Source organism: Hirundo rustica, chromosome 3 (assembly GCF_015227805.2).
Source record: "Hirundo rustica isolate bHirRus1 chromosome 3, bHirRus1.pri.v3, whole genome shotgun sequence".
NCBI classification, from domain to species: Eukaryota; Metazoa; Chordata; class Aves; order Passeriformes; family Hirundinidae; genus Hirundo; species Hirundo rustica.
This window is the reverse complement of record NC_053452.1, coordinates 2,862,563-2,884,723: the sequence shown is the minus strand read 5'-3', so window position 1 is coordinate 2,884,723 and position 22,161 is coordinate 2,862,563. Positions and strand designations below refer to the sequence as shown.

The 22,161-nt window shown below is 41.2% G+C and overlaps 1 long non-coding RNA gene across 3 annotated transcripts in view; it reads right to left on the bottom strand.

Moving 5' to 3' along the window:
- Positions 1-575: 575 nt before the first annotated feature.
- Positions 576-22,161, bottom strand: part of LOC120751225 (uncharacterized) — a 96,734-nt gene continuing 75,148 nt past the window's right edge. The window contains exons 3-4 of one of the 3 annotated variants that reach the window (XR_005700321.2): positions 2,635-3,174; positions 576-753 (exon numbers count right to left, since the gene is read on the bottom strand). This is a non-coding gene — a long non-coding RNA (uncharacterized LOC120751225). Of the gene's footprint in view, positions 754-1,907; positions 2,034-2,634; positions 3,175-22,161 lie in introns of those variants that run through there. The other 2 variants (XR_005700322.2, XR_005700323.2) reach the window with 2 other exon arrangements.

Genomic DNA, 22,161 nt, shown 5'->3' with positions numbered 1-22,161 from the left:
TCAGAGTACTCATAGAGAGGCAAAAAACCAACCTGTAGCTGAAAACAAGATTATTTTCATAGCTACTGTGTGCTTAACTTCCCCCAACTCAAATAACTTAGAACACAAAATCAGGTTCCATCTGCAATAAGTGGTGATTTAGGACTGTCAAGTGACGTCTGCACTACGCTACCAGTCCAACAAACTCCGTTTACACTGATATACTTAAAATACTTGCATCCCTAAGGAGTCAGTACCAAAAATGTGTTTGCATAGGATTAACAGTGTCAAATTAATACGCATGACGAGACAGCAGCTTCTATAACAATGAAAACCAAAATGATTTTAAAATTACTTAAGTCTATAAGTCCGAATGTTTTTGTGAATGAAAAGAGAAAAGGGGGGACAGAAAAAAGTGAGAATTAAATGGGCTTTTACATAATGAGGCAAAACAAGCTAAAAAAAGTGATTCCCTTCCTTTTCCCGAAAGATTGAAAATGCAGATCCTGTTCCTAGAATGATTCAAGAGAATCACTAATAAATACAATTATTTTGGACAAGAAGAGGTTTTATATATAAATTCCAACTAAAGATTTATTTTATTTTTTTTTTAAGACCTAAAAAATTGTTTGAGAAGTGGAAGGATAACTGTAAATGGGGGAAATTTCAACACCAGGAAACAACTCTTGAGAAGGCTCATATTCACATTCTTTGGCACATTCAGTTGATGTCCCACACAGCACAGTCACCTCAGGATCCCTCATCTCTTTACCACTAGGAAAAAAAAAAAAAAAAAAAACCTCATAAAAAAAAGCTTAAGGCAAAGTGGGTCAAGGAAGCAGGTGTTGTGGTGTATCTTAAGTAACAATTTCTGCAAGGAGAAATGGAGGCATGAGGTTTGACCCCTACCAACAACATCACAGAGAGGGGATGGGAAGGTTTGAAGTTTGAATGATGACTCCCCTGAAATGCACATGTGACCTGGTAACCCCTGCGAGACAAGGCAGAGCTGAGTTAAGGAGGAGAGAGGTCTCCAAGAAAAAAGCTTAAGGATTTTTGGTAACAAAGAGACCACTCAAAAGGGCCCTGGAAACTGCCTTAAATGGAACTGCAGGGACCTACAAACTCTCTCTACAAACAACACTTTCAACAGCTGGGAGAACTACTCCATCTAAGGCATACCTAAAAAATACGTGTCCGTGGATAGAAGGGGATGTCTCCCTCCAAAGTTGCCTTTTATTTCAAATTTCAGCTCTGGGCATTTTGCCTTTCATGGTATCTAAGTTAAATACCCTTCTGGCCTGACTGAGCTGTCTTTCAGAGGACATCTTTATATTCAGTGATGGAGATGGTAATTCAAGGACCACATAGCAGTAGATGATGGCCATTGAAAATATTGTGATGCCTTAAAAATCACACGTAGAAGACTGGGGAGTATGGTCAAGAACCAACCTGTAGAGGAATAACCACTGGTAAAGCCACCACATGGATTTCATATCCCCCTCAGTTTCCCTAAGTGTAAAGTGAGATGTTAAACTTGTTTTTCTTCTGGTCTGAGGCATAATAGGAATTAAGCTTTCCCTATTTTGCCAAAGAACCTGCAAGCCTGTTTACCTGGCTGTAAAAATGAGCCTACTTTCTCAGAAGATAAAGCAGTGCAGAAATTAAATAAGATCAAGAGAGCATTCATCATGACACCTAGAAATATACCGTAGATGTAACAGGAGAAGACTGGCCAGATTAGGCACAAATGAAGTCATATTGATGAGATTGCTCTCTTGTATTACCAAAGAAAGGGCTAAAGCTAATGCTGAAAGTGACCTGGGACCTATGGGAAAGGCCATGAAAAAATAACATAGATTTAAGGATCCTGCATTCGCCTCTTCTTTTTCTTTTTTTTTTTTTTTTTTTTTTTTTTTAATTTATTTACTCTTTCTTTTTCTGAGCCTACAATTTACAGAGAAGCAGATGGACTCCTCTGAACCCCATATATCAATGCTCACCAACCATCACGGAAAGCTGCAGAAAACATTTCTCGTGCCCTCAGGAAGCTGCTGAAATTTGGAAAGGGAAAAAGCGCACAACTTTATTGAGGTCGGCTCAAGCCTAGAGATTTCCAAGTTGCATGTCTCTGTTAATCAAAGTGACTGTGCCAACATGATTAGGATACCCACAAAGCCAAGCCAATCAAGCAGCTAACTGAGGGAGACCACAGAGCAGATAGCAAATACCACTGGAGTTGTACATTGTCTCAAAAGATTATCGCTGCAGTTGTTCAAACTCTTGTGACCAACGAGGGATTTCAGTGACTCATTGCTATTGTGTTTCTGCAGCTCAACATTATGTCCCATGCATATTCTGGAGCTCCATAGCACCACATGTGTACAACAATGTGCCACTCTTAATAAAATATCTTTGTGGTAAAAGAAGCACCGAAAATATTCGCACAATAGCAGAATGCCAACCAAGCGCTGAACTACATTAAACAACTCATTGGGTGCCATTCCAAAACAGCATCTGCCATGGCCCCGGGAAGTAGCTTTAAAAAAAAAAAAAAATAAATAATAATAATAATAAAATGAGAGATTTTTTCTGAAAGATCAGAGCTTTTAACATACCAAGGAAACGTCAAGAACAAATTAACATATGACTCACCTCCCTGAGGTCTGTCCCATGGTTTCATTATCAGTCAAGCAGAATCCATTGTTGCAAAAGCAGTTCAAAGCATCCACTCCATCCATGTGCCACACCGAATGCGCAGCAAGTCCTCATGTATAAACAGCATTGTTAAAAAAGGAGGATGGCAGGAGAACATTTAAAAGGAAAACAAACAACTCCTCCCACACTGGAGTTGGAAAGGCCAGCAAAGCCCATACACGTCAGGAAGGGCTAGGAAAGAAGATGGGTCGTTTTCCTGAGAGTCTTAAAACTTTCCCAAGAAAATGATGGCCTGCAGCTGGGGCACACCAATCAGCTGCTCTGGCAAAGGTCACCAAAGGAAAGATCCCCTGCTAGCTCAGCAGCGGTGGTTTCTTAAATAATCTTGAAACGACGAGGAGCATGTGAACGTGAATGCTTCTCCCTCCACAGGATTCAGGCAGGAAAACAGGGCCCACGTAACTCCTGTTGTCCCCATGAAAGTACTGCTTCCAAGCAGAGCAGAGCGTCTCCTTTGGATCAGATCGACCAAGCATGCTGAAATGAAAACAACAGACTTAATTGACAACCTGGAAAGGAATCATGGAGGAGGCTCCTCCAAGAGACACGGTTTGGGCTCCTGCCACAACTGAAGAGGCAGATGTAGCTTCTGACACTGACAAGCTCCGAGTGCCGTGTCAGGTGAAGGCAGGAGATAACAGGGAAACCCTCCATACATCAATCATGCCACAGAGAGGTGTCAGGCACAGTAAGAATCTGGCTGAGTTAAGGTTAAAACAAAAAAAGAATCCTGATATTAGGCTTTTTACTCGGGTAACCAGGGGGAGGGAGGAGGGAGAAGGACGGTATTTTCTAATTAAAGTCCTGATTTAAAAATAATGCATGCGCAGAGGGTGCTTTGATGGCAGATTTTGGCTGCTGAGGGAGCCCTGTAGAGGGACAAGTTTCGAGGGATGCTGCTCCTGCCTCTCCTTTCTCACAGCTGAAGACATGATACAGGAGCCTCTCCCTGTCAGGCAGGGACTGAACTGAAAATACACACACTCTTCTCTCCGCATTTTCTTTTTTTCCTGTTCGGAGTCCTGCACTGGGTTAGCAGCAACGTGTGAGGAGCCTTATGGATATGGTGGGTAACCCACACTGGCACCAAGCCATGGAATGCCACCAGTCCTTCCCCTGCTTGCATTCCAAGCACCGACAGAAGACAGCGGTCTAGGACTCCCACTCTCCTAGGGACCCAACATCCCTGGCGTAGTAACTGCTTGCACTTTAGGAAAGCCTAAAATTTGGCAAATACCTTACGGTGAGAACCTGTTCTCTGCGACAGGTCTTGAAAAAACTTGTGTAAGCTGCAAGGATGGCTTGAAACTTCACAGCCCCTTTTTGTGGTCGCCCCACCACAGAGACAGAGGATCCCAGCCACAATGGTCCACAAAAGCAACTAAAATATAAAAAGCTTGAAATGAACTCAAACTTTAAAGCATCACTGGGGTTCACCATGAAAGGTGCACTGTGCATATATATAGAACAGAGACCCTGCAACACACAAAGCTTTCTACAGATATTCAAGACACCCTTTCAACTTTGATTCGCTTAAGCAAAACATCACTGAAGCAATGTTAATCCTCTTGTTTACAGTTACACCCACGAGAGAATGGGAATTCACAGCTCAAGATCAAACAGATACACTAAAGGGAGCTATTTAACATCACTAAGGATAGCACCCTGTAATTACTGTAGCAGGGAGGCTGGATCTTTCCACACAGGTTTTGCTTTGAGAAGGAAAAAAAAAGAAATAGGGAGCTTTGCTCAGTTCTGGTTTTGCCCCAGCCTCATATCTATTTCAAGTTAAAACTAAACTAAGTACCAATTTATCGATCATTGTTTCAGGACCCCAGATCATCAGAAAACTATACAAAAGAGGCAACACTGCTAAAGCAGCATTAGAAGCAGGCAGCAATCAAATGCAGCTGTGTATCCAAATATAAATATTTTTTTCTTTGCACCTGCAAAGCACAACTGTTACCAAGGTCAGGTTGAAAACTGGAGAATCTTGAGGAGTTCAGGGCAAACATAACTCTTGATGGCAAGACCCTAAACATCCTATAGTCTATGTGTGAGGTCTCATTAACTTCCACAGAGTATATTTTTGGGCAAGGTGGGTGCCTGCTTTCCTGATCCTCTATTCACATTACCGTCAAGGAGGTGGCTTTTCCAAGCAGCCTCAGGAGGTAGAGTGCCCAGCCTATATGAAACAGATGTCCCAAATTGCAAATTTGGGGGCTTTTGTCACACTGACAGCATTTCAACAGAACCTAGGCTTGGTACTTCTGCTCTAGTAGCAGCTCTAGGTTCAACATGAATGCCAGCCTACAGAAAATCCTCTAAACCATTTTAAAAGGAACTCTTTACTTAATAATATTCCTACTGAAGTTTGCAGTTAATCAATTATCCACAAGAATTCGCCATGAAGTCTGCAAGGTTTTGTAAACCTGTTCAATAGCAGTCTAAATAAAAGTGCAGGATTCCTGGCAGCAGAGAATTTATTCATATCTTGATATTTTCCATAAGGAAGAAGAAAAATAGAAGGAAGCCTATTCCTTGTGAAAACAAATGGATTTTGCTAGCAACTTCACTCCAATGATCCCTGTTGCATTAAAATCCCAGTAATGCAACTCCTCTGTGCCCTTGAGAAAACCCCATCCACTTTTAGCAGCTGAAGCATTCAAGATCTACAGCATAAAGCAATTGGATTTTGAATGCAGGTTGCTTCATTTTAAAACATTACTTCTCTTTGATGTTTATCTGTTTAAGAGAGTTTATTGCAGCTAATTCACAGCAGGAGTGCCCTGTGGCATCCTCAAAAATTATATTAAAAATATAAAAGATAAGAAAGGAAAACATAATAATTATATAATCTAATTTTTTATGGCTGCACAACAAAAATTAAATCCTAATTTTGTAATGTATATGCATAGAACCATTTCTGACACATACCAAAAGCATGAAGCCATCATACACAGGCCTTTTATTGGAAAGTCTGACAAACTGAAACAGCAAGGGACTCAATGCCATATTGGTTAGGTTTCAACTTTATTTAGAAAATGGGTTGCAAGGATAAGCCAGAAACATATGGATGGCAGGCTGCTGTCCATGAACAGAGTTAATGCAAAAAATGGCTTTTTTTTTTAATGAACTAATACTCCAACAAAACTGCTGCAGCCCCTCCCCTGCACCACTAACATTAATTAATGTCAAAAAATGGACTGCTCTGGTGTGTGGTTTGCTCAGAGTGTTACTGAAGGTGCCCATAACACACTAGCAAATGTAGCCAGAATAAAGCAAAGCCATTAAGACCTGAAAAACTCCATTGTGCCAAGCCCAAGGTAATGTACAATTAGCAAATCACAAACACCATCACCAAGCTTTTATCTTTAACTTTTGAAGGCAGAAACTTTCAGGCTGCATCTTGGGTTGCCTCCTGAGTAGCAAACTTGGTCCAGCTGCAGTATAGATCAATTATTATGCATCAGCTCATCTGTAATTTCACACACAAAAATCAGAACTATTCTATACTAAGACTGCAAGCAGAAGCAACATTTGTGGAATCCCACTGCAAAGGAGCTTCCACAAAGGAAAGCCTCAACCTACAGATCTTCCACTGAGTCATCCCTTCCAAAGTAACCCTTAAAAAGAGTCCTTCTGAGATGATTTCCAGAGGTCTTAGGGGTAGACTGAATTTTCTTAAAGCCTGAAAGAGCTTTTGGGGTTTGGTGCCTTCACGACACAGCCCCAACTCAGTCCACATTTAACTAGAAGATCTGCAAGTAAGTTTATTCCACAGGACTGGCATACCTAGAGCTTTCCAGAGAAGGGAAGGGTTTAAAGATTATCTATCCCAGATGCAGTGGCTGGAGGAAAAAATGGGTGATTCCGAAAGATAAATGAGAACAGATATCCAGGTCCCTGTTCCTGCTAAAACAAATGAGGATGGACTCAGACATTCAAAGGTCAGCTCTGAGCTCCTAAATTTCAGAGTCTGACACCCACATGTTGGAATCAATACAAATGCCTCTCCAGGTAAAGGAGGGTTAAGAATAAATGCTAACTCTGAAGAAATACAAACAAAATCAACTATACTCTTCCACAATGACTGAAATTTCAGATAGCAAAGTAGTTCAATAGAGAAAGGGGATGTATTTCAACACACCTGAATGGAGTCAAGAAGATTTCCTAGGAATCAAGTTCTTAGAAAACAGACAAAAGAGGCTTGATTTAAACTACTTGGGAGTGCTGGAACCCACCTGAAAATCTTATATGATAAACAGCCTAAACAAACAAAAACAACAACAAAAAAACCACCAAAACAAACAAACAAAAAAAACTTTAGAGTGTTTTTTTCATTTGAAGAGGAACTGTGCCACGGACTTCATTACATTCTCAGCTTGTCCTTTTATTCCAGTGTTGAAGGCTGCTGATGCAGTAAATCCTGGCTAGTAAATTAAAAAAAGCCAACACAGGCAGGTACTTTTCAAAAGAGGCATGGACAGACGGAGGATCCTCTGAGGAAAGAGCCCTTGTCCCAGCTACTGCACTCAACCCACGTGCCTCCTTTTGCTGTTAATATCTAATCTGTCTCAAGACCAAGCAAAACTGAAGAATCTTTTGAATTCCCAGATATAAATCCGTTTAATTTTCATGGCCATCGACCGAAAATGAGATGCTCCATACCTTGCCAGACACACCAAAAACGTTGCTCTCACACAAAAAAAACAACGCTTGAATACCAAAATTCTAAGCTTAAATATTTCCTTCTCCAAAATTATACCTTTATGAGGAAAGAAAACCCCACAAAAGACAATATTCTGTCTAAAACTGAGTAACATTTCCTCCTGGACAGGGACCTCTGAGTGGTGGGAGGATCTAAGCCACATGGCTACAGCCCTAAGTGAATATTTATCTCAACAAATTGACCAAAAGACACGCTTGCTCTGCAGAGGGGATCTGCAAAGGCAATTCAAACCCATCCTGCCCTTTGCAGCTGAGATACAGAAGCCTTTAATTGTCCTCTGTCACTATTTTACTAACACCACACACATATAACTGGCTTGTTAGTGAGGGCTACCTCTGCACAGAGGCGCTGCCAAGCAGAAATTTCTGCAGAAAATGAGAATTTAGGGAATTTGCACAAGTCCGATTCAAATGTACTTATTTCCTCTGCCAGAATCCGGCTCGGATTTGAAAAGAGAAACAAACAAAATTGGAGATCTGCTACACTTAGCATCATCTCCATAAACAAAGGTGTGAACGAAAGACTCCAAACCTGTATTCGCTATTTTTATGTAGCTTCTATTTCACGACCATCACCAAGGTACTCCTCACACATGAGAGAAGGAGGGGAGAGAGGAAGAAATTTAAAGAAGATTTAATAAATAACAGAGAGGAAAATCCTGATGACGTTAATCTCAACCACAGTGAAACAATAGTTTGAAAGCATGCCAGGTCTCTCTCCAGTCCCAGGCTGAAGCCCAGCATCCAGCCCATTAAAGTAAATAAAATATAACGGTGAATGAAAAAGAAAAATAATAAGAAAGCTCACATGAATAATAGAGAGAATCTGAGCACAAGTCCAACCAAATGATGTCAACTATTATTTAATTTTTACTTTGCTCTCTCAGAGAAAACACCAGAGAGAACAGGGGGAGGGGGGACCTGGGGAAGCAGTGTGTTAAGGAGAGAGAGGCAAGGATATCCCAGAGGGGTTTTGATAACATAACAACTAAAATAATATATAAACATTTTAAAGCCTTTTGACATCATTCCCTGCCAAAGATAATACAATGGAGAGTCTAGAGGTTAAAAAAAAAAAAAAAAAAAAGTAGCGTTCAGAACTGCAGGAATATTTACACTGAACAGTTCTGGGCCATTGTATCCCAAATGCACCTTGAGTCAGGATGGAATTTGGCCCAGCATTGACAGTTGTTTATATCATTATTATGTGGGTTAAATCAGTTCTTGACAAAATAAAGAAGATTGACATTAGGAAGTTAAGTTATTCTTATTTAAATTATTAGTATTCAATGAGGGATTAAAATTTAGATGTAAAAAAGGTGCTACATCTTTTCTTCTGGTTTAGCAGAAAGTTAATCACAACTGTTTTGAGAAATCTTTTATGCCCAAATTAATGGAGATCTTTTCCAAACACCTAGGACAACTTTTAAGACACCCTTCTCCCTATCAAATCTCAGGAAAACATTCTGGTTTCTGATCAACACCACCAGAACGGAGATCTTTTGGGGACACATTCAAAGACCCAGGAGATTTGGTCTGCCACAGACCAAAGGAAATCCTACTCCATAAGCTCCCATTGACAAAGTTTTGCCAGGTACTGGCATTAAGCATATCTTTTAAAATTTTGTATTAATCAATATTTGAGTTAAAAACTCTGGATTCTCAGAACCTGGGTTGTGCAGATTACATAAATTTAACTATTACACTACCTTGATAATCAGTCCTTATTCTTAAACCCAGAAAGAACCCAAAAATCGTGATGATTGCTGTTGTCTTCAGTGATGCCAGATTTTCATCCCCAGACACGGAAAGGTCACAAAAAAACCAAAGTGCTACAAAGTACATTTTCATTTCCAAGCATTGAGCAAAACCTCAGTCACCTTTGTTATCAACCTGTGAATTAATGACAAATAAAGACTTTTATGCTGACCTGAATGGGATTCTTGTAGTGCTGAATGGACAGTGGCAGGTGGGGGGAACCTGTCCATGACTATGCATTTCAATACAGCAAAGCAGAATTACTAATTTCTTTTTGGCTGACTTTGCTGTCATTTTGGGTTTTGATTTGACTGACCTTTTGTATCATCCCTCCTCAGTGCAATATACACATGGAAATTGAGTGTATTCAAATCCAAACTTTGATTCTAGGACATAAAAAGCACAAGTTATCAAATATTGAAAGTATCATATTTTAAGTAAAAAAAACCAAGCAAACAAAACTATTAAAAAAAATCATCTCTACTACTACCCCAATGCAGAACTGGAATATTCACAAGTCACATTTATTAATCAGGAAAGTTGATTGTCCAACCAGACAGCAGGCTAAAAATGACTAACAATTATAAAATATGAATTGCAAATCACAAGTGCACAAACCTAAGTATTTATGAACAATCTTCAAACAATGAATTATTAATTGAAGAACTTTGTGATCAACTTCCTACAGCAAATAAACCAGAGAATTCTGCAATCTGCACAAACAATTTATTGAACAAATTGTTAATTGTGATTCAAGTATTCACTCAGATCTGAATATTTCTTTTTCAGTAAATCACTAGGAAGATTAACCAAAAAGCTGCCTAATTCTATTGCTATGGTGTAAATTAAAATGTACCTGTTACCTATAGTTTTATTGGAAGTAGACAAGCACATGGCAGAAAGATACTGAGGTCATTCAAATGGTAATCTAATAATCTATTTCACCATAAAGTGAAATTTGGGGTGTTTTAGAAGCACGGTGATATATGAGAGGAATTTCAGATACCTGCAATTAATGGACTTCCTGAGAAAATCTGGTTACAAGTACATACGTTTGTAGCCCTTACTCATAGAAACAAATGCAAAACAGATTTGAGAATAAGATCAGCTTTTTATTCTCTGAAAAAGCTGGGAGAGGAAAGAGGTGTTTTGCGTGGATTTGCTTAGCATGCCCTCCAATTCAACCCCTACCCTCCAAAACATTCTGGGTGAACTTGGCAACTTTGAGCTCATTTGTTCTCAATTTTCCTCAGTTGCCCAGGTCTGTAAAGAAGATAACTTCTCTGGGCTGGAGAATAAACACACTGGGCTGACGATGAACGGCAAACAGTAAGACTGAAAGCCAAAATAAGGGACATTGACTTCTAGGAACGAGCATCACGTTTATAAAACGGGATCACACACAGCAGCTTTCAGCTTCCCTTCCTGAGTAACCTCCACCCTTCTCTCTTTGCAGCTGGCATTTACCATCACCACACCGGTTCAGAAATGCCACTGCGAGCTACGGTGAGCTCTCAATGTGCTGGGCAACAGCACAGTAGAGAATAATCCAGAATAAGAACAGCGTTAGCCGCGTGATCCATTATTTGGGTCGTGCAACGAGCACCCAGCAGAGAAAGAACATCTGTGATGCTGCTGACTGTGGAACACGGGGATCCCTGAACACACCCCTAAGCCACACCAGGCAGCACAGCAGCCCTCAACGCACGGCTCTGCCGCTCCCAGACCACAGGCAGGGAAAGAATCTACGGCTGTGCTCAGAACACGTCTGGCATTCCCAATAACCACGGGGTTGACTGTCAATTTCTTTTTTTTTTTTTTTAATTTTTTTTTTTAATTTTTTTTTTTTTTTTTTTTTTTTTTTATGATTACGGCCCCTGAGGTTTCCAAACGCTGTGGGATTTCATAGCATAATTCTCCATGAGCAGCTCAGACAAGCACATCCAGAAGGGGCTTGGGGAAAAGAGGAATCTAGGCAGACATAGAGGGTTTTTGTTTCACAGAGCAGACAAAACTTTTCTGAATCATCCTCTTTAACAAAAAAGGGGCATCTTGGGGTAGAGATGTGAGAAAGGCACATAGCTCATGAAGCAACAAGAAATCTCCAGCAAATTATTTCTTAATCTCACTTTAAATCTCACTTTATTAAAAAGCTTCTAATGAGCACAAGTGTCTATTTCCAACAAAATCCACCCCCACTCACCTGGGATTAGGAAAGTTGAAGTTGAATTTGCCCAAGTTATCTTAAAAACATTGTAGAACAAGTGCAAAGCAAACTGCAATCTCAGTTTGACAGCAAAAATTAGAAAACAGGGTTTTAGGTATATTGCTGTTAATTATCCTTGGCCCTTAGTACATATTACTCAGTGGCTAAAATGGCTTTTAAAAGTGTTATTAACATTAGATCACATTAGGATCTTGCTACAAGTTTCTCCGAATATTCATGATTTTACTGAAGTCAGCAGGGGTAACTCTGGATTTAAACTAGTACAGTCGTGGTAATCCATTCACTGGCTCTGAGGGCTTAAGTTTGGTTTAAAGAGTAGAATATTAATATTGTCATTAGTCACCACTAGAGAATGAGCTGACGTAAGTGTCTTCCAACAGTGAATACACACAGAAATAACTGGGTGCTGTATCAGGAGGAACCACTTGAACAATCTATTTTTTTAAAATAAAAAACAGAATTTGATATTTTATTCACCTCTATTTTATACATCCTATATAACAAAACTTTGTCTCAGAGACCTGATACAGAACCCACTGCATTTATTCTCTCAATGCCTGCCACTCACCTTCACACCTGTCTTATGTTTGATCAGAAGGGCTAAAAGCAGCAATGATGCCTTAAGTTTTAGCTTTTATATTTTGCAGATTCTTTACTGCATTAGAATATAACTCTGAACTTCATATACAGTGTTAGCAAGTTCTCCTCACAGTTCAGACAGACAAAACAATCTTTTTCCAGCCCAAAAACCAAGGACACCGTTACAGCTTCAGGCCCAAGAAGTGCAAACAACAGCGAATTGAGGAGAGCAATCTGGGACAATGGGACTTCATAACCTGAAGCTGTAATTGGACATTTAACCCCAAAATGCAAATGGACCAAAAGTTATAAAAGTGTGAAAACGTGTGATCCATCATCCATCTTGGGTGTAGCCTCAACCAGGCTCTTGTACTGCCCAAGGTGTGTCCTTTGAAGGCCTTTTTAATAAATACCTACTTTATTCCTTTAACACTGTCCAGCCTCTGTTCTAGGCAGCCTCTCAAGGCATCAGTAACAAGGAAAGCCTGACCCATTTAGAGTCACATTCCTACAAATTCTGACACCCCCTTGAATGTTCTCTCACCTCACATCTCCCTGTTGCAGCTGCAAATGGTTTCCATGCCCATGTTGCTCTCAGAGCAGCAAGAGGGATACTCGCTACAATTACAGTGAATGCGTGCATTTTTTCACTTCAACAATATTTTTTTAAAATATCTGTTTTACCCCCGTAAGTATTCCACAGGAACTTAGAAATAGTACAGCCATGCTTAGAAAAAATAGCTTGAATTTGCTACCTAGATTAAATTTCTGCTTGTTTCATAGGATGAGTTAATTTGCCATAAAACTTTAACCACTGCTGATCCTGGATTCCAGCATCCGTAGCTCCCTACAGAATTTTATTGCCCCTAATATAATAAAATGTAGTTTAACCTTCACTACTAATTTCAAAATTAACTACTACAAACCTGGCTAAACGGCCTTTTTTATCCCATGCACATTATCTGCTCATCATTCACCCTGAACCTGCTTTCCTTTCCACAGCTTAAAGTTCAGTAAGGGGGCTCAGCAGAAGATTTAAGAGTTACAAAGGGGTTCTAAGCACAGGAAAGCTTCCAGAGGAAGGATATCTAAAATATTACTGCAGGAGAAGTCTTCCAAATCTCACACCTCTACAATGCAAAATGATCACAAACGGTTGCTAATCAAGGGATCAGGTGAACGGTGCAGATTAAGCGCAATCTTGCTAATAAACAGATTTGGGTTATAATGACACAACAAAAGATGCTATGAACTAAACCTCTGTAAGAGGTAGAAAACACCCAACTTCTGGCACTGATGGCCCTTAAGAAAGAGATACTCACTAATCTCAAAATAAGCCTTGTGAAAGCCAGGTAAGACACAGCAACAAACTTCTTCGTGCTCTTACACGTGTTTCCTTTTGGCAGCACCAAAACCGAACAATCCAGCGGTATTCCCTTTGTTTGGACAGGCACAATGAAAAGGAATGTGCTGCTCATTGAAAAGGGAATATTGCAATATTAGGGTAAGTTCATCTGCTTGCAGGATTAAAGAAAGAAAAAAAAATAATTAAAAACAGGAAAACATTTTTTGTCTCTCAACCTGCCTCAGTCAGACTTAAAAATTCCATTAATTCACACTTCCTGCTGCCAGTGCCCTGGTGTATGGAATGCCATATTGGGCACTCACAGTGTAGGGTGCAGTGATGAATAAAACCCACTATAATTTCAGTCTAAATCTTGCACCAGCTATTCAGCAATGAAAGCACCAAAGAATCAGCAGATACTCCTAAAAATCCACCAGCTTTAGGGACCCACTCTGCCTCTTATTGCAGCTCCTGTGCTGCAGCGGGGCTACGTTACAAAGCTTAGGTAGGAATCAAATGACACAAATCTTAGGACAGCCTTAAACCTCACACCTGGCAAGTCCCAGAGCCGAGTTCAGAGAATCACTGAGTGTATGGGAAACGAAGCTGGACTGGTGGGCAACTCCACCACCACCCAATCGTTTTCATTCCCCAGACACGCTGGGTTGTGCCAGATGAAGGCTTGAGCTGACCCCCAGAGGAAGAAGGTTGCTTTGACGCCAGACATCTTCCCTGACCTCAGTTTGCCTGCGTTTCCCACCATAAAGCATTTCGAGCCTGCCTTGACTCCCCCTGAAGCACATCTGTCTCCCACTCCTAATCCGGATAACACCCTCAAGTTGTCCGAACAACCCTCTACCGACGCTCCTTTGTTCCCCCCCACCCCTTCCCTTACTCCGGGCCCAATAAAGCTGGCTTTTGGCATATTAAAGCTTAATTTGTTTAAGAACAAACAGTTGGGGGCCCTCGCCTCGCAGACGAGAGTGACAGATCACACGAGGAAACCAAAGACTTGGGGGGCAGAAGATTTGGCAGGTTTGCGTCTCAGCGGAGATGCAGAGCTCATTGTCATGTTTCCAAGAGGCATTACACTGGGCTCCAAGGTGGAGCTGTTTACCAATACCGTGATCTCTCCCCAGATGCAGTTGCTACTGCAGCTAATTAAGAGAACAATTAAGACTAAGGCAATCAGTCAAGTACACAGATTCCAGTCATTTTCTCCACTCTCTGATGCTGCGCTGGCTCCCAGAGGGCTAAACCTTATTCACTCATTCAGAAAATGACAGGAAGAAGCTATTAAATATCTGAAAACCATAAAAATGCAATCATACTGTTCCTGAGCTAAGCCGCTCACCAGAGACCAATGCCAGGCAACTTAAGAAACTTGCTGGCCCCCAGAATTCACATACTTACAAATAAGAAAATTAATCAAAAGCAGTTCAGATCAAAATTTAATTAAAAAGAAAAGGATTGCTGAAGACTTCCTGAGATTTCTCTGTTTTATGTTTATGACTGATCAATATTACGCGTTATCAGCTCAGTGTATGACAAATTCCACTGGGCATCTTTAAAGAGGAAGTAACAGATTAAATATTGAGCTAAACAATTTAATCTCTGCTTTAAAAGGTTTTCGGATACTTGTAAAGGTAAATCCTATTAGAGTATAAATGTATCCACGTGCTAGTGCTGTAGTCTCGTCACAGAGGAATTTGTAAACACCAGGAGACAGGCCCTCATTAAATATAAATTTCCTTCTTTTGTAGAACTATTGATGAAAAAAGAGAAAGCATTTATGTCTTCAACAGGGCGGGGGGGAACGGTCTTAGGAGTGAGATTTAAATGTATCTATAGATATAAGTAAATATTTATCACACTTCTAGAACAGTCAATGCCAACTGGCTCCCTAAAACCATTCGAACACAACTGAGAGCGCTGATCCTTCACACCTCGCAGTGATGGTGGAAAAGGCTCATCTCCTGGAAATAAAAACACAGTCAACTCTGCCAAGCACATTAGAGAGCAGAGGGCCACACGTGATAAAGAAACACATTCAGGGGAAGGCTAAACCCAAAACATACTGCATGCCTATTATATACAGTCACTATATGTTGTATACACATACAGGCATGCAATAAATGTGGTACGTCACGCACACAGAGGCCAGGCTGACAGCGCGCACGATAAAACCAGGCAAAGTCAAGGAAAAAAAGCACAACGCACCTGCCCTCTCAGCTGCAGGGTAGAAAGGGAGAAGGTGCACAAGCCCTTCGGAAGTACTGCAGCACCCACCCTCTCCTCGCTGGGGAGTACCTTACCCCACCGACCAACATCTGTCCTGCAACATCTGCACACGTGCACCTTCACAGGCAGCCACAGCAGGAGGCATTGTTCCAACGCTTGCTGCAGCCCAGAACCTGCTGACCTTCAACACGGAATGCAGTCCAGAACCTGTGCTTATCCACCTGCACTCCCCTTCCCCAAGGACCAAACCCAGCTCTGATAAATCAGTGCCAATCAGTAAGTTGATGCCTTAAGTTTCAGCTTTCATATTTTGAGATTCTGCGCTGCCCAGGTGCAGCTCTGAGCTCACATTCGGTGTCACTCAGCTCTCTGCACACAGCAGGGACACAAAACAAATCCTTCTCCTGCTGCACACCCAGGACAACTTTCAGCCCCAAAAGCACACACAAGGGTGGCTGGAGGGAGGAACAAGAAGGATGGGAGCTCGCAGCCTGGAGCTGGAATTGGACAATTAAACCCCAATGTGCAAATGGACCAAAACTTGTAAAAATGTAAGACTTTGTGACAGGTCAGTCATTTTGTGACCATTTTGGATCCACCTTGGGTGTAGCCCTGGCCAGGTTCTTGTCCTGCCCAAGGTGGATCCTGGAGGCCTTTCAATAAATATCCACTTTATTCTCCAGCTCTGTGCAGTCTCTGTCTCAGGTCAGCTTTCCCAAGGAATCAAAGTGGCCCGCAGGAACACCACCAGTCCCCCAAAAGCACTCAAGTGTTTTTTACCCTATCCCCACCCCACCACACCACTGGTGGAGCACCAGGCCAAGCCAGTGTCCTGCATCCTTTCACCCAGAGTCCTGTGGGCAGCTTTTCTGTTTCTGAGCCAGTGGCTTCCTTCATCTTGCATTTGGGAATTGGTCTATTTTTTTTTTTTTTTTTTTTTCCAAATTTTATGTGAAAAGGGATTAAAGTAATTAGATGTTTCACATGGTCCCTTCTGCTATCCCCCCTGGCCCCACAGCCATTAATCAGCCCAAGACAGATAAAGAGGGAGAGGAGGAGAGGAAATATTTTGGACATTTGTTGTGGAAGGCTGTGTGACTTAAGAAGCAGAAATACAAAACAGATACAAACAAATCTATTGTATATAACATCGCTGCGACAAATAAGAACATTAATAAAGTGGGACAATTTTCCTATCAGATGAGAACAAAATGACAGTAATAAGGAATTTAACTGCTCCTCAGTCAAAACTAAATCAACTCCCAAGACCTGATTTTCAAAAGCCAATGTGTTTTAAGTTACAGGAAACTTCTTTAGTACAAAAGTCTAAGTTAATAACACAGAGTTACTAGAGATTTCTGTAAATAAAATCACTAATATTTCAGAATAATGCCTCTGTTTCAGAACAAAGTATAAAAGTGTTAATCTACATATAAAAAGTGTTAAACTTGGTCCCTCCAATTCCCACTCTCCTGACATTTGCATATATGGAAAAAGAGATCAAATTTTGCCACGAAGACGATGATCAGCATGGCCAATCTTTTCCAACCCTGAACTGAGGGATGCTAAATGAACTTCAAAGGAAGTGGTATAAGATGAAAGGGAGACTCTCACCTTGGTGGTCCTGCCCCAGGACACCAACAGCTCTAACAGCCAAAGAAGGAAGGGAAAAGTTATGGGAGAGGACACAAAGGGACAAAAGCTCCCCACTGGTGAGTTTTAAATAACAGCCAGCACTTCAGAGAACCCCATCACAACAATCTGGTGTAGGCTAGAAGAACCTGTGCAGGAAATGGCTGCTCACAGAGCATCTCCAGCTGCCCAAGACAAGCAGCTGCACCAGGTGGAACTGAACCATGGCTTTGCCTATTATGTTTTATGTAATTGATTTTGAGAAGAATATCACCTTTAAGTATGTGCCTTTTAATTCCTGTTTAAGCCTTAGATCCCCACATCACCTTAACATCAGCATCCAGACGTTTGGGGGCCATAGTTACATATTTTCATGAGAAGTGGAAAAGGGAAAAGCTCCATGGCCTCGTGTGATTACGTCTCATTACAAAACAAGCAGTGCAGAGAAAAAACAAGGGAGTTTTTTTCACCCCGTGTTGGATGGAACCACCAATCACAATCACTAATTATAGTTTTAGTATCAATTTAATGTATTCTAACACTGCACATGCATTACCTGCCCTTATGAATCTCCCTTCACTAGCACACTTGGGTAACCACTGAACAAATAAGCAGAGGTACAGATGTGAAAACAGAGCTTCAGAGGACTCTTTTGCCACTAGACAGTGGGAAAATGTAGAACTGCAAGAAGCAGACACTCTACAGGTTCATCATCTTCTTCAGTCTGCCTCCCTCTGAACTACCTTCTGTTTCTGGTTTTTTGCCAGATTATCTCTCACTCACAAGACACTGAGCAGCTTGGCAAAGCAAACAAGAAGGTGCAACTTAACCAGTACACTTAGAAAGGCAAATATTTCATGTGCTGCTTCTGCAAAGAGAACAGAGAGCATCATGGATATGTTCAGCACAGCATTTGAGGACATACCAGGGCTAATCTGCCAGGAATCCCATGAATAAAGGGGAGTTTGCCCTTTAAATGAAAACCATCTCATCTCCTTTGTTGTTTTAAAAGTGTTTGTTAAAAAGCCAATTCCTTGATACAGTCTCATATTGTGCTATTGATTATTATGTGGAACCTCCCACTCCCTTCCAGCTGAAATTTTGCAGGGGTTATGCTTTATAATCAATAGCATGCTCCACACTGAATGGACTTGCCAGTGCAGCAGCTTTCCTCCAACACCCCCAAGGACAGCTGCAAAAAATGAGCAGGCTACCTCCCGGAGCTATCTAAGGACCAGATCCAAACTTCATTGAATTCTATGGAAAAATTCCCACTGACTTCAATGGGCTTTGGATCTACCCCCTGCGGAGGAACACTTTTTAAAATAAACATTAGGGGGAAAAAAAATCATTAGGACTGTAAAGCTTTTCATATTATCTCCTGGATACATTTTAAAGCAAGAGGGTGGGAATGTGCTCTTTTCTCCTTATTAATGTGTAACTCCTGTTAATGTCAGGAAGATGTCATTCAATTGTGAGACTGAAAAGGGGGAGAAAGAATAACGGCCTGACTTCGACAAAATCAACCTCTGTCCAGACCTACATTCCATTAGGGAGTTTTAAAAAATATGAGTTACCCACACAAAATTTCAAAAATCCCTTTAGGGATTTAAAAATAATTTAAACCCCCCTGGATTTATAAAGCACTTTGACAGTAAGTAGAATCTCGGAACTGTCTAAAATACAAAGAAGAAAAGGCAAAAATTTAGAACAACTTACATCCCACGTGAGCTTTTGATGAAAACGTAGTATTATGCAGGCTTAAGTATTATTAGTAGAAACACTCAGTTTGTTTCCTGTTCTTTGTGCATATCAGGCTTAGCAGTGTAGGAATAACTCCTGGAGTTTTGCCTCTCCAAATGTACTTCCACTGGGGACCTGATCAGGCTGAGCTCACAGGCAGGTGAGCACTACACCTTTCCAAAGCGTGCAACCAGAATCATTCCAAAATGCAAAGTTTCCTCCTGTTCTCAGAGGAATGACACCCAGGGCTGAGTCTGAAACCAGTAACGTCTGACCATTTCTAGGATCAGGATCTGAGATTTACCATCCACCTTTGCTAATTCCTGGACAGTTCCTTCTCAGCAAGACAGAGGATCTCCTGTCGGCGATCCCTCCGAGACAAAGGTCTCATTCTGCTCCAGACCTGCAGATGCATTTGCTGGCCTCACTCATCCTTTTAACCTCAGCTTTTAGGTTGCCCCTGCAGACTGCACACAGAAAAAAAAAATAAAAAGCTCGAGCTCGGTCACGAGTGTTGACTCCAGTTTGAAGAGGTCACCCACAAAGGAGCGAGGCTGTCGGGACCCCAGGGTGGATGGGCTCCAAGGTAGATTTGGCTCAAGGTCCAGCTGGCTGCAGGCATGAACTAACAAACTGCTTTATCTGAAGGAAGCTCCATGCTGTGAGAAGCTTCTGCAGAGGCAATGTCCTCCGACTCTCCCTTTCATTCAGTTATCCCCATGGTCTAACCTTGCAGATTTTAAATACAGCTACATGAATATGAAAGGAAGTTTTAAAATGCGTAGGCTCAGGATGACCAGAAACCAAATTTCTCTCAGCAAAAAATGAATAATTAAGAAAGTCTTTCTGGGAGTAGAATGAAAGTGCTATATTGCATCAAAAGTATTTTTTTAAAAACCTATATATTTCTTTAAGAACGAAAAATGTTATTAAAAAAAAAAGGAAAGTTTCCTTTAGATCAATATTAAAACATTTTCTTTACACTTTCCTGAGATTTTGTCCTTTCACTCAGCCCAAACTAACATTTGAATTTCATCCAGACTTGCAAATAATTTCAATAACCACAAAACTGAATTTCCATTTCTCTTCCGGGATAGCTGAGGATAATCTTGCCTGAAAAATAAAATAATTCTAACTGGAGCACCAAGAAAGAATAAGTGACGCTCAGGACTGAAGTCACTGCTTGGGACATTTCAAATGCAAGTCTGCACTTGAACACAGATGCAGTTTTGATTCTAGGAATTCAGACAGAAACCTTTCAGCTCTTTGGCTTCCAACAATTTGCAACAAACATAGCCTACTTCAGGACAGGACCATTTTTTTTACTGTAATTACTTAATGACACTAGTGAAATGATCAAAGAAGTTCCAGAAGCTGAAAATTCATTCCAATGCAGACATAGAAATAATTGGGCTAAAAAGTCATGTTTTAGCACTTTCTTCTTACTTATGCCCCAGAGATTCGCTCACAGCCCACAACAATTTCAAACCCATACTTCTGGGGAAAAGTATAATATAACCATAAAATTACACCTGAGATAAGATTTAATTGTCATTCTCACCTTTCCAACACCTTTCAAGAAGTAATCCTTAAAAGCCTCACAAGGAGGAATATTGCAATTAAAATCATAGCGTGCAACAATGATATTAAAAGAAAGACAAACTGCTTTTATAGGTTTTACAGGAGCTTAAGTTCAACAGCTTTATTCAAAGATATTACAAGTGATCCTGTCTGACGGATTTTAGATATCCACTTTGGGCCCAAGGATGTTAGAGCTAAATAAAACAAATTGATGCTACACTCTGAGAGATCTTTTTGTTTGCTTGAGCCATGAGGCTGGAGAAAGCCAGTGGAACTGCAGCAGGTGAACCATCACAGAGGAAGGATCGTGTTCCCCGTGGTTTCATTTCAGTGCTGCTGGGTTCACGATAAAAGCAAAGGCTACTGTGGAACATCGCTATTCCACGGTACCAACTTCCACCTTCTCCCTTTATTCCTCCTCCTGCTCCATGTTCACTAGTCTATCAGGAGCACAAGAGAAAAAAAGGGGATTGAACCACTCTGGACTGCAAGATGAGGCTCACCAGCAGCCAGCTTGGCCTTACAGTCCCACCCATGGCAGTAATTATCACCTGAAAGATGTGACTCCCTTGTAACTCGTACCTGGAGCAGAGCCCAACCAATTCGTGCTTGGGAGATTTCAGGCACAGAGGGAGAAAGCCTGGGAGGACAGCCGGTTCCATGAGGCTGCCAGCATCTTGGGAGGGTTAAAACCTCACGCTGTAGCTGCCATTTGGGTCTCCTGTGCTCCCAGGGGATGTATAAATCATTCTCCAAGCGTGCACGCAGCGGGCAAGGCACACTTCAGCAGGAGGGAAAGGGAAGCACAGCCTGTCACCCGTCCTGCAGCCCCACACCACTTTCCCCAGCAGATAAAAATGCTGGGGTCAGCTGGACCTTCCAGACAAAGGGGAGGTGTGCCCTGTAGACACACTGCTACCTGGAAAACCAAAGTGGTTTTAACTGCTGCGGCAAGAAGCTCTAATTTATGCTCCTAGGCAGGGTAGTACTTCTTAGGGTGGGGAGTTTACCTGTGGCATTCACTGCCTGAAGCGTCAGACAAGATGAAAGATGGAACTCTGAAGTTGCTGGTGAATCCCTCAGAAAAAGTATCTTCAGGTTCCCTGAACCAAAGTTGATAAAGGGAAACTTTCATTCAACTAACCTGGGAATTAACAGGGGTCAGAGGGAGAAAAAGGAATGGTCTGGACTCTCTTTTTAACCAAAGGATGCAATCTCTTCATAAATATTCCCGGAAATGCTCCCAAATAGAGAGGCTGAGCCTTCACTATTATGTGTGGAAGGGAAGAGTTCTACTTGTTGCCTAGACCTCAAGCGGAGGAGAAAGAGCATCTTCCAATTAGATGAATACTCACAAAAAGATGGACTTAATTTTATACTCCAAATGAATTCATTGGGATCTGTCAAACCAAGACTTCTTCCTCTCTTTCCAGAACGAAGAAAAACCAAACCAAAACCATTACATTTTTTTATACGCTCACTACAGAAACTTTCCTTTTATTCTTTCTCAAGCCCAAATCCAGCTAGTAGCACTGCTCTTAAAACTCCTACAAAGAAGGTAAGACTACTGAATTCAGGAGTAAAATCACTGCAAAGAATATTTTACATTAAAGCCAAACACCACATC